This window comes from Podarcis pityusensis (assembly GCF_964106645.2).
Source record: "Podarcis pityusensis genome assembly, chromosome: 12".
Taxonomy (NCBI): Eukaryota; Metazoa; Chordata; class Lepidosauria; order Squamata; family Lacertidae; genus Podarcis; species Podarcis pityusensis.
This window is the reverse complement of record NC_138037.1, coordinates 47561663-47574688: the sequence shown is the minus strand read 5'-3', so window position 1 is coordinate 47574688 and position 13026 is coordinate 47561663. Positions and strand designations below refer to the sequence as shown.

At 42.0% G+C, this 13026-nt stretch overlaps 1 protein-coding gene and 1 pseudogene across 4 annotated transcripts in view; both read right to left on the bottom strand.

Moving 5' to 3' along the window:
* The window catches only part of TMEM108 (transmembrane protein 108), a 190968-nt gene that overhangs the window by 133818 nt on the left and 44124 nt on the right, over positions 1-13026 (bottom strand). The gene's annotated exons all lie outside the window — the stretch shown is intronic.
* Positions 8094-9098, bottom strand: LOC308458986 (zinc finger protein ubi-d4 pseudogene; annotated as a pseudogene). Its single transcript has one exon. The product of its transcript is annotated as a zinc finger protein ubi-d4 pseudogene (transcript).

Genomic DNA, 13026 nt, shown 5'->3' with positions numbered 1-13026 from the left:
GCTTACTTCCATGTTAGTTCTCTTTTCATTATGTGGGCAGAAATGTCCTTGGATCAAGTAAACAGAGGATTTATCTACTTTGCCGAACACTAATTGTAACAATAATGATGATAACTCACCCTGAGGCTATGTCATGGACTAGCTGGATGCAGAAGAGTGGTAGGGGGCAACCCTCAGGGGAAGAAGGCTCAGAGCCAGGGGATTGGTGGTGGGACAATGATGAGTAGTCAGAGGGAGCAGACTGGGAGGAGGAGGTGTTGGAATGCCGGTAACAGCAAATACCATACTTAGGACTGGTGTTACCCAAACCCTGTCATTAGCATCCTGGCTAGTTCTGGGGAGCTACCATTTATATTTCCTGTAATGTCGTGGAGTGAAGCTATATTAGCACATTGTGGGAAATTTAAATGCCCGCCACCTCTGTCACCTGCAGCTGCTGTCTCGCTTCCAATACTGCAAGTCTACTGTGAGTACAACCTCCACATCACAGAGACTACTGTGGAGACCAGTCTGTAACACAAATGCTAAGAGCCACAAACAAAGAGAACAAGTACAAAAGGTGCTCTTATAACCCATGCTGTACACTCCCTGTCTTGGTTAGTATTGCCACAGACTACATTAGGTCTGCTTTTATTCCTGTGTTAACAAATGCCAGCCATACGCTTGCCACTTAGAGGCGTACAGTGAAAAACATGTGCCTCTTTCTTTGGTGCAGCTGTGTGAGGAAAGAAGGAGGCCAAGCGTCTAGAATCCCGAACAGCACATTTGTAAGGAAATTTGAAAATAATTTGAGTGTTCCACAATTGCTTTGCTGAGACAACAGGAAAAAATGGCAACTAAAGCTCACAGGAGACCCATTTGTTTCATTTGTGTTTACAACTGTTCATTCAGAGTGCTCCACAGCCAAGCCGCGATATTGGAACATAAATTAATTTACTACAATTCTGATGTGAGATGGAAAGATTAATGTAATGTGTATCCAAAGGGAATTCCCACTACATGCTGTTTGCCAGAATCCATAGAAACCAGCCCTTTTCATGCTGTAACACATTGCTGTATTGTGGCTGCTGTGATTCCTTAGCAACAGAGCTACTTTTCTGTACAACCCAGCACATATAATGCATTCCAGACATAAGTAGTAGGGCTTGTAATTTTTGAGTGAAGAGTGGGAGAAGAACAAAAACTGGAGGTCTTTGTTGTATCTTAAATTGTATCCTTCCCCTGAGTATATTGGAGGTGGAGACTTACACAGTACCCAAAAAGAAGACACAGATTTGAGGGGGTGGAAGCATATTCTAATTTAGACAAATTTAGAAATAACTGTTATAATTTAAACAGAAATACAGGGCATAGCTGCGAAGGCTGTAAACAAGTGATCTGTATAGCAGCTCAGCCTGTTGATGGGCAACTTCCAGACCCCTTCTCTCCCTTCTTATCATTAGGCAAAGTGAGGCAACCACCTCAGGCAGCAAGTGTTGGGAAGGGGTTAGCATCCCCCTCTATTTGAGGACTGAGATTTGTGGACCATGCAGCCTGTCTTGTACCCAGTTCTCCAAACTACCCTGCTTCCCTCAGTTTCTGTGGAGGACGCTATTTCGTTGCCCACATTGACTTTTTCTGGGGAATGGGATCACCATCTTGTCTTCTGCATCAGGCAGCAGAACATCCTGGGCTGACCCTGCTTCTTCCAGTTTTGTTTTGTTTTAACTGGTTGTGGACCAGACAGTCATTCAAACAGAGGATCCCTTCAATGAAAGGGGTCACTTCTGTATAGTAGACCTATGGTCGCTGTACTCATGCTTAGGAAGAAAGGTGGGTCACAAAGGCATTTAATGAATAAAAGTAATTCAAAAAATAAATACCTATTAAAAACCACAGCTACTTTGGAAGGACAAACACTGCACAACAACACTGTTCTCATCTGTCTCTTGAAAGTGTACAATGCATTCTTCAGAACTGGGCTGCCACTACTGAGAAAAAAAATTAATCGGAGGAAGGGAACCTATGACAGCCAGCATGACAAAGGTCAGGAATGATAATAATCATAGTGCAACAACATTTGGAGGGTCACAGGTTCCCAGTCCCTGTTCTGCTACCACCACATGCCAACAGGAGCTGATGGAAGTAATGGGAAAGCAACATTATTCTATATTAGCCATTTAACATTTGGTGTGTTTCAAAGGAATAACCTATTCAGTATCTTGGCATCTTTTCTTAACTGCCTCTTCTCATTTACTAAAAGTTATTAATGAGCCATCTCAAAACCCAGGTAAAATGTGCCACTGGGGAATTCTCTAAATAGAAAAAAAGCATTCAGTCTTCTCCACCAATGTGTTTTTTTACAGCATAAGCTGAGGAATGAATGATACTACCATGTGCTACCCATACATTCTATGTGACATACCTTTTATCACTTGACCGCCACAGCACTTTACTAAATCCCAGTCCCTTGTAAAAGGGTTGACTTTTCAGTGGAATAATAGCTGGCTATATAAGAGGGAATATACTTTGCTGAACCATGCAGTCTAATTTCAGAAAGCAGTAAACATTTGAAACCCAGACCTCAAAATCCTTTAATCTGACAGCTGTGAGTCACACATGTTTATAAAGAATATTTAGGTGCTGAGATTGCTCTATTCAAACAACAATAATATAAAACTGCTGTTTAAGTAAATCATTAAAACAATGTGAAATACAAGCACACAAATATGCATGCAAAGGCAAAGAGAATATTAAACCAGCAATTGTACTAGTGCAATATTCCTTTATAGCATTTCCTTCCCCAGACAATTCATGCTATGTCAAGCCAGGATTGCAGTAACTATCAGTAAAGTAAGACCTGACAAACCCATCCAAAAGCCAGGTTTCAAATGGCTCTTTGCCACAGAAAGATGGCCTTACAGTGAGTGAGCATGCTGTGTGAATCCATCTTATTCAGATGCAGCACAAGAGAGACTCAATGGAATAGGGTGCCTCTGTTTTCCCAATACATTGCAAATATCATATCCATAACAGTGATCTAGTCAAAGGCTGATCCTTATTTAGTCAAAACAGCACAATCCATGCACAAGAGGAAGATGCCAGCATGTTCTGGGGGAACACAAAGTTCGTAAATGTACAAAAAATAAAAGCTTTTCATTAAAAAAAAAAACTAATTGGAGGGAATCCCCAAAACATCCAAATGAGGACTGAACATGCTCAGTGGGCACAGAATGCTGACTTTTTTGAGAATAGAATATTCTTCTGAACAGGTGCATTTTAATACTGCCACATTTTGCATTGTTTGTACAACCCTTATACATATAACACTTGTATAGAAATACAAATATGGATTTGTCAGTCTTCTACACTGTTATCTTTTAGATGCCAATTAAAAACTTTCCTATTTATCCAAACTTTTGGTGAACTGATATGCAGCTGATACTACTATCTGTATTATTCTTTATCAATTATTTTGCTTACATTATAAACCATCCTGGAGGCCTATTCTTGGCACTGCGGTGGCTTATACACAGTTTGTAAGTATATGTAGCAGCAAGTCTACATACACTTACCTGAAAGTAAGTCTCATTGAATCCAGTTACTTCTAGGATTGCCCTGTAAACAAATTAGTGATTGCTACCAACTCTCTCAATATGTTTGCTGATAGGACAATTAGTCATTGCAGACAAACAAGCTTCAGCTTCTTTTCGATGTCTCAAAGTACATATAAAAGATAGTAACACACATACACAAGGAAATTCGTTCAGAACTGAAAACAAAGGCTATTTGAACCTAGAGACAATTTCACACTATTTTTTTTTCATCCCAGGGCTACCAGCTATAATGTAGCCATCCAAACCACTTCCAGGATCTTCTATCCTGAAACCACAATCTTTTCAAGGGAGGCTTTGATCTAACTGTGGCTGGCTAAGTAGTTTTACGTATTAAAGAATTAACAATGATGCTGTTCATCTTCCTCCCTTCTAAGTCCGCACTCCTGAGCATCAAACGTTATCTCCTTGACAAGTGGCACCATGGTTATTCAGGGCATCATAATAGAACAGTCTGCCATTAATTCAGGAGGTAAGGCTGCAGTACAAATCCTACCAGCAAACAGAAAAGCCAGCCAATAGCCATCAAGCTAGCTCTCTGACTTGTCAGGGGAAATAAGAGCCATCACTAAATTTCCAAGCAAGCAGACAAGATGTTGCTTAGCATTAGGCTGAGACAGAATTAAACGCTTTAAGAGATAGAAAATCTGAATGAAGCCCATCATCTGTTTATAACTGTACCATTTCTAAGTTGCATTACCTCATAGCGCTAAGTGGAATTACTAGAACGCCAACCAAACGTCTTTTCATTTGCAACAAAATACAATAGCAGCATAGGGCTGGCTCCCTACCTGTGATTCCTGGCAGCTGAATGTGTGAACTGACTCCATGGGAAAGAGTTAAACTTGAGGTGAAAGTTCTAGCTAAGGTTTGATATCCATGATGGCTCATTCACATTGGTTGCAGTCATCGTGTCATTAATTTGCATGTGCACCCACAGTCCATTCTTAGAGGCTTTCTTTACATTTAGAGACAGAGGGTGACATCTAGTTAACTCCACCTGTTTGTGCAATGGAAATCCACATGCATTACAGGATTTTCAGTTTATCTTATTCTTTCCTCCAGTCCCCCTCTGCACTCCCCCAAATGTGCTCCAAATTGTCCCTCATCTCTCTGCAAAAGATCTTTGGGGTGCAGGCTTCTGTAGAGAGGAGGGGAGGGAGGAGTAACCCCACTGCATGAGTGAACTCCTGCTTGTGCTATGTTGCATCTCATCCTGTAGATATAAAAGGATTGCCCAGATATCCTTGCCTTTTAAGCCAGAATTTCAAGCCTGCAAAGGCTGTCTTTCCAACAACCATTGCAATGTATTTTGAGTAGAGGTAGCCTATGCAGGTCAGTAAGAAAGAAGAAATACTCCATGGCAATTGTATTGGACCTGAGAAAACAAAATTAATTGATGAAAGCCAGGAATAGGAAAACTGTGTCCTGTAGTCCAGGCAATTCTGTCCCCTGATATGCCGTCACTCCCATGGACCCATGTAATTCTTCTGGCTGGCTGACCTGTACAGGCTACCTCTACCCAAAATATATTGGATTTTTCATTTCTCTCACCTTCTGTCCAATGAGCTCAACACTACACACATGGTTCTCTCCCCCACTCCCATTTTTATTCTCAAAACAACCATGTGAGGTGGGTTAGACTAAGACAGTGACTTCCCCAGGGTTACCCAGGGAGATTTGTGGATGAGTGAGGAGTTGGACATGGGTCTCCCCAGTCTTAGTCCATATCACACTGGCCCCTGTTAATTAAAAATGAAGTAACTTGTGACAAGACTAAAATGATTAAACTCTGTATTGATTGGCTAAAAGATTTAACTGGGATCAAGCATATTTCTACAAAGAAAACAAAACAATCTTCTCATTTTTTAAAACGCAGTTACAGTTGCCCAAAATTGCCCTGGTACATGACAGCATCATTTGTTGTACAGAGCTGCAGCAGGAAAATCAGAAGGATTTAAAAAAACACAAAAGCAAAACTAGGCCATTCTTTGCTCAAGGCATGCTCTAAAAAAAAAGTAGTACATGTTTTGCGTGGAAAATTCTGTTTTAAAAACATTTCATGGCAGGGTTTCATCCCTTTTACTTGCTTCACTTTTCAGCATTAAGGTAGAAAATGGGGGTTATTTTTGACAGCATGCCCATTAATCAAAGGGTCTGTGAAGCCCGGAACATATTTTAGCTGATCATTACCAGAATGTCTTTGCTAGCTGAGGATCAAATTAGAGCCTAAACCATTTTTTTCCATCCTGGATGTCAGCAGTGAAAAGCCCATGCTTTTTCAGATTAGTACAGCTATATCCAATAACACCAGTTTGACACAGAACATAAGACCCACTTCAGTCTCAGTTCAGGCCTGGTTTGGGGACTGAATCAGCCTTGGTTACCCTGAGAGATGACCTTTATTAAGAGAGGGACCATCTCAATGGCTTTTGATGCTATTGACTATATACGCCTAGATCAAATGTGTGGGATAGGTATTGGATGCACCATATTATGGTGGCATAACTCTTACCTGCATGGCTGAGTAAAGGACCCCTGGATGGTTAAGTCCAGTCAAAGGCAACTATGGGGTGTGGCGCTCATCTCACTTCAGGCCGAGGGAGCCGGTGTTTGTCCACCTACAACTTTCTGGCTCATGTGGCCAGCATGACTCAACAGCTACTGGTGCAGGGGGGACCGTGACAAGTGCCAGAGTGCATGGAAATACAGGACACTATTTTGTCCCCATTGCTATTTAACATCTGCATGAAGCCACTGGGAGCAATCATGAAGAGTTCCAGAGCACAGTGTCATCAGTACACACTTGACATACAGCTTTGCTTCCCCATAAGATCTAATCAGGGGTGGATGTGCAAGAACTGGACCAGAACAGACTGCTGATGAGGCAGGTGGTTGTCAGAACAGGACAGCTCTGCTAAAATATCTGTATTGGCTACCCACATGCTACCAGGCCACATTAAGGTTTTTGTGTTACTACTCCTTACATCCCAGTCTGATCATGGAGATCATCTGGAGAAGCATCATTGGTTGTTCCCCAAGCCTGACTGGCTTCAACTAGAAGTGGGACACTTTGTGTCACCAGCCCCATGCTGTGGAACACTTTTACAGCAGAGATTCAGAAGGCATCCTTGCTACTGACATCCCTAGAAGACTTTTTTCTTTTATGCTGACAGGCCTATTCCGCTTTTTCCCCCTCCCCAACATGAGCCAATCATTTTTATAATCATTTTGTATAGTTTTATGTATCTTATGTTTTATTGCATTTGTAGAAATTGTTTTACACCACCTTGATATTTTATGAGTGGTGTGTGTGTGCGTGTGAAAATAGGATGCTGCCACATACTAAGATAATCAGGCAATCTCTTTCAGCATTGTCTACACGGACTGGCAGTGGCTCTCCAGGGTTTCAGGCAGGAGTCTTTGACCCAGACCTATCTGGAGGTTCTGGGGATTGAACATGGGATCTTTTGCCTGCAAAATAGTTGCTCTACCACGGAGTTACGGTCTGCAGGAGCAGGCATTGCAAAAAGAAAAAAGAAAAGAAAAGCACATTTTATTAGGAATGGAATGGCAGAGGATGCACGCAACAGCAGTACAAAGGACAAATTCCATGTATGCCAGCAGCTGAGGTGCACAGTGAGGTAGCACAATTGGAGAGCATATGTAGTGTCATCATGTCACATCTGAACTGGTTTGATTGCCAGGTTGCTAGAAGCTGGTGTTGAGGAAAATGCAGCAGAACAGTCTAAAAGGATTTCTTTTCCAAGCCAGTGACTGGAAATGACAGATGGATCACTGAAGAAATACAAACATTCCCTTGATGGCTCCCTTTACTAAAAATTAGGATGCAGCTTGAAGCAGTTACAGGAGGGAGCATGATAGTCTCACCGGAAAAACTGAGAAGGGCAGTTTTATTATTATTATTCAGACCTTAGAGCATCATTATAGAGAACTGCTTTTGCATATCCAACTAAACAATGATGCACAGAACAGGAAATAAAAGGAATTCAATGACTGTCAGCATATTCCTATCCCTTTTTACTTAGAAGTGTGTCCCACTGAGTTAATTAGGACTTACACCCTCATACATATAGTAAGGTCTGCCACCTCTGCATATTAATATTCAGTTAAAGTTAACTAACCCCAAATGGCTTACCAGCCATTTGGTATTTAATACAGTGCCCCAATTGGGGTCTTAATGGTCCCAGAAGACAACCAGCATATATCACATACTGTAAGAAATCAATGACACAAATGCTGATGCTTCTGTTCATGAGGACTGTACTGTCTGAAAGCCACAGTAAAAGTTATGGAGTTGGACAAGGAAGGGACAGGGGTGTTCCACGTTAAAATCCCTACACAGCCACAAAGATCACTAGGTAACTGTTAAAAAGGAACGTATTGGCTACTCATATGCTACCAGGTGCCTAAAGGTGTATAATGAAGGCACCAGGCGAACTTCCCTGGAGAGAGAGCATTCGACAGACAGGGAGCCACTCATGAAGGGTGCCCTGATCCTCCACAGTGAAAACATGAAACCAGGTTGCCCCGTTTTCTTCTTGATCTTGGAGTCTCCAAGGCAAAAGTCGCAGTAATTGTTGGGCAAGGCCAAACCATCCAGACCTTTTTTCGATCTCTGCTCCTCAGATTTCTGCGATACATGTGGGGGGGGGGCTGCAAGTCTTACTTGTCTTCCCCCTCTTCCTCCATAGGTGGGAGTGCACATAGTGGTAACTCAGCCCAGGACGGTTCTTGTAACACTTCCCATAGATGTCAGAGGCATACGGTTGTCTCCCAAAATGGCTACATCCAGCTTTTTCCGGGCGCTCCCAGCTCCTTTGCCCTTGGCTTTGCCTCGGCATTTTGGCATGTCTTCTTCATAGTCCTCATCATCTAATAAATAATCAGGTTCCAGGTTCCTTTTCTTTGTGCCGCTACTGGCAACAGGAATCTCGCCAAGGCTATGAGGGTCAGGCAGACTGCGCTCCTCAAGAGAGTCCGTCCTCAAAAGGGCCTCCAGGCTGCTGCCATCCTGAAAGATCACACCCTCTTTCTTTAGGGTCTGCTCAGTGTCTGGTTTAATGGAATGAAAGGGAAGCCTTGGATCCTCAGGAGGGTGAGCACGACATTTTTTCCACCCAAGCTGGGTAGGAATAGAGCTGGCCAGATGCCAAACCTGGCCCCCTGTGCCGCTTCTCCATCCAGATGTAGCAGTTACTCTGTGCCACTCCAGTCTGCGAGTCCAGAAATGGCGATCAAATACTTCTCTCAGCGCACAGTTGGGCACTGTAGTTGTGGCACTGCTCCATCGTGTCCTTATAATATTGTTCGCCAAGGAGCTTCACCACATTCTGTACCACCGCTGCCATTTTCCCCTCGCCTTTTCTTTGCCCTGCTCCCAAGGGCAAGACAACCAGAAGATCTACATTGGGAAGCTTGCCTTTGCTGACACTGCAAAGGACTTTATTCAGGCATATTTGTATGCTGCCTTGAAGGCCTAAGTGGTGAAGAGTGAGGTATAAATGTTAAGTAACTATTAAATAATGAGTGCAAGGACAAATGAATGAATGAATATTACTGCCTTTGTATATAATTAAGCTTTCAAAGTGGTGACTGTGGTAGCTCTTTCTGGACTGGTGACTGTGAGACACTGTCTCCTGAATCTGATTCTAGCCTTTACTGATTGTTCCCCAGCCTCCCTCTAATGAATGGACAGAACCACTAATTCCTGTTTCTTCCTAATTTTAATCTGTCTCCATCAGTTGCCATGCTTTGAACCAACAAGAAAATTCACGTACAGCTTGCAAAACCATGATTAATTGATTATGCGAAGTAAGTGTTCCTTCTGTCATTGGCAGATATAGCAGGGCTTGTCTCAGAATTCAGAAGCCATTAAGGGAGAAGTTTTATTGAAGCTGTCACACTGCAATATTCCAGAGGGTCTTTCCTAAACTGCCATACAAAGCAAACAATAATAAAAACCAAAAAGATTGAGAGAGAGCTCAGCTATCACTGAACAAGGATTTTGCCTATTTTGTTTTCCATTGCAATTCACATAGAACACAAAGGAAGGTGCTTGGAGAAAGGCAAACAGTCTCTCTCTCTCTCTCTCTGTGTGTGTGTGTGTGTGTGTGTGTGTCCATCCCCTCTTGGTAGTTGATGGACTAGTCCCTTGGAACCACATGTGACAGTCAAGTGAAAAATACAGCAGCAATGAAGCAGCTTTAGTTTACACTAAGGATTTTATTAGCAGCTTAGCAGCCCCAGAGCTAAACTCTGATGGAACAGACAATCTGTCTTCCTTGATGTTTCTTGGGAGCAAAGGAAACAGCAGGGGAACACATAAATCTAAGCAAGATTCATAAATAACTGGAGCCTCAGCCATAGGTCAAAGGGAGGGGTCATCAAAAGAATCTTTTCTAAAGTAAAAACCAAGCCCAGGTGTTAATCCTAATTGCACTAAATTAGACTGTCACAATCTGAGCATATGCTTGTAAACCTTTTGGGAACGGGGAAATGTCTCCTATTTTGTGGTTGCTATTCACCCTGAGCCCTTGAGACCAGGCTGACTCAAAATCAAGACCAGCCAATACAGTTCTGTATGTATGGAATTTAGGCCTGGGTGGGCCACTCTATTTCTAGTCTATTATCAGTTTCTCAAGTGTTCAATAATAGGTCTGTTTGGGTTGGGGGCTTTCCAACGAGCAGTATAGAACAATATGGAGTCTTGGTGGACTATTTAATTCCCGCCCGCCCCGCCCCCCAGCTACAATTGTAATTCCAGAGAATTCAAATTACAATACAGTAACATACAACTTTAAAAACAAGCAAAAAAATAAAGTTAATAATCAGTATGAATACTCATTGCAATGGATGTGCCATCTTCAACCACAAATCCACAGACAGGCCGCGGACCACGTGAATGAAGGTTATGGACCACTGGGAACCCCTGATACAGAGGCATAAATCCTCAGCTCTTCCTTACCCAGAACTTTATTACCATTTGATGGTATGAAAAATCTAAAGCTCGGTAACAAAAATAAGCATGAATCTGAGGGGTATGTTGTTGAGACCATCGTGGAACTTAAGAAGACTTCCTAAACTTCACAGTGAGCTTGAAAATTAACTGAGTCAGATCTGCCAGAGGATATAATAGTGAAAATAATGTTTAAAAAAGCAGTATAAGGTGGTACTTCAGTTTTTGAACGTAATCCGTTCCGGAAGACCGTTGGAGTTCTGAAACATTCGAAAACCAAAAACTCAATACGGAAAACTCAATACGGAAGCTGTGTTTCATGTTCAACTTCCAAGGCATGTTCAAAAACCGAAGCATTTACTTCCAGGTTTACGGTGTTCAAAAACTGAAATGTTCATCAACAGAGACGTTCGAAAACCGAGGTACCACTGTATTAGGGGAAATCATGAAGGTTAGGCAAAACTGCATTGAAATATGCCTATTAGGATAGATTTGCACTAAGGTGCTGATGAATTTTCATGAGGACTATGTTTTTAATGCAAACCGGTTAGGAAATGTGGAAAACTGAACTTAAGATTGGAAAAATGAGAAACCGAGAGAAAATATGGGGTTGAATTGCCTGGTACAAGATAAGCAAAGAGGCTGAAATTGTCTCTTCAACCACTACCTTTTCACATACAATGGAAAATGAGGGGAAGATAATGTGCAGGCCAGGTTATTGCCATGTGGTGAAGAGTAGAGAAGAGATTTCTGATGTTTCTAGCAAGGGAGAGAAGTCAATCAGGGCGTCATTCCTTCCTCTGTGGTCTGAGGTTTTCAGCAGTTGGGATGGTTGTCACTATTTTCCCTTTCCCCCTTGCTAGAAATTTCAGCAAAATGTTTTATTACTTGCCATAAGCAAAATAAGATACCTAGTGCTTCTGCTAAGAGGGGAGCATAGGCTGTGTCTGCTGGTAAATAAAAATGCTTCATGAGCCTTTGTGTGTTTTCCTTAATTCCACTGCATCTTCTTGGCATCCAGAAATCTATTTTAATCATCAGTATGTTCCAGGACACACCAGTATATCTAAGCATTGGTGGCTGGCAGATACATTGCATTGTATTGGTCTTTCCTTCCTTCAATAATTTTATTAGCACATAAACAAAACCATTATGAAAATATTGGTCGTTCAAGTATGATTATACACTCCCTAAAGACACTCTCTGGCAAGGTAGTGTAGCGTCTGTGCTCAGAGTGAATTCAGTGGGAATTGAATATGCTTCTTATTAGGCTGCTGTTAAGAAACAAACTACTCAGAGAATCACTTGGTTAATTAACTTAAGCACTGGGGATAATAAAAAGCTTCATTCAACCATTTTGAATGTACTCTTTCATGCACATTGCAACACTCTCCTCTTATTAGGGCTAAAGTTGAGGGAGGCAAAAAATCAATAAGTAATGGGCTGGGGATGGGGAGGGAAATGGGAGCAACATGTATGATCCTTGATGGTGCAAAGAGAGTCATGTGTTGCACAGAAGCTCTTGTGAATGTGGCACATGCTAGAAAAGAGAATGGTGGCAACTGCACAGTCCAGTAGCACAAGGGAAAGGAAGGGAACTGTTGTACACAAACTGCACATGTAAGCAAGACGTTTGGCAAGGCTCCTCCAAGATTATTTGGAAGGGCTAACTAGATGATACTTGGTTCAGACAGGGATTGATGCTTTAAGTAACTTTCATTGGGAATGAAACCCCAGATTTGTTCCAACCCTATGATTATAAAGTCCTTGTACAGCAAGCCCTCTTAATCCATGTGCAGCTTTACACATCACTTCACGCTAGAGCTAGCACACAAAATAAAAGATCTCCTGAACAGGTTGCCCCATCCTTGTACCAGAAACCTTAATCCATTCTTACCAGTCGGTGCAGCCATAATTAAATCTGCCAGCTTTGTACTTGCCTTTGTTATGGAAAATTGCCAGGGAGATTACAATAGCCACAACACTACAACAGCAAAATTAAATTATCCATTGTTTGGGTCTCCTTTGAGCACACCCGCGCTATACTTGCCCAGACTGCAATGCAGAGAAAGAGCTTTTAGTACGACAACTTACTCCAGCGTGATGAAAGGCACTGAAGTTTCATTACACACAAACAAGCAAATCCCTGCTTAGGATTCTGTACAGTGCATTGTTCTTTGCTGCTGTCACTACTTTCCACCCCGGTGGGGTGCAGTTCCTGGCAGCTCTAAGAAGCAGACACTATAATTATTACATGTGAGTGAATAAGCGGCATTAACTGTTGAAGCATTGCCCTCAAGAGCAATGCAGGATGGCTGAATGGGTCTGGAAAAAGATGTGAAATGGTTTATTTACAGGCTTGTTGAAGTTAAGAATTTACAGCAACTCAGTGCCAAGTTGGTTGATTTAACCTGCATCAGACAGATTGAAAACATCTGAGAACTGGTGTAGGAA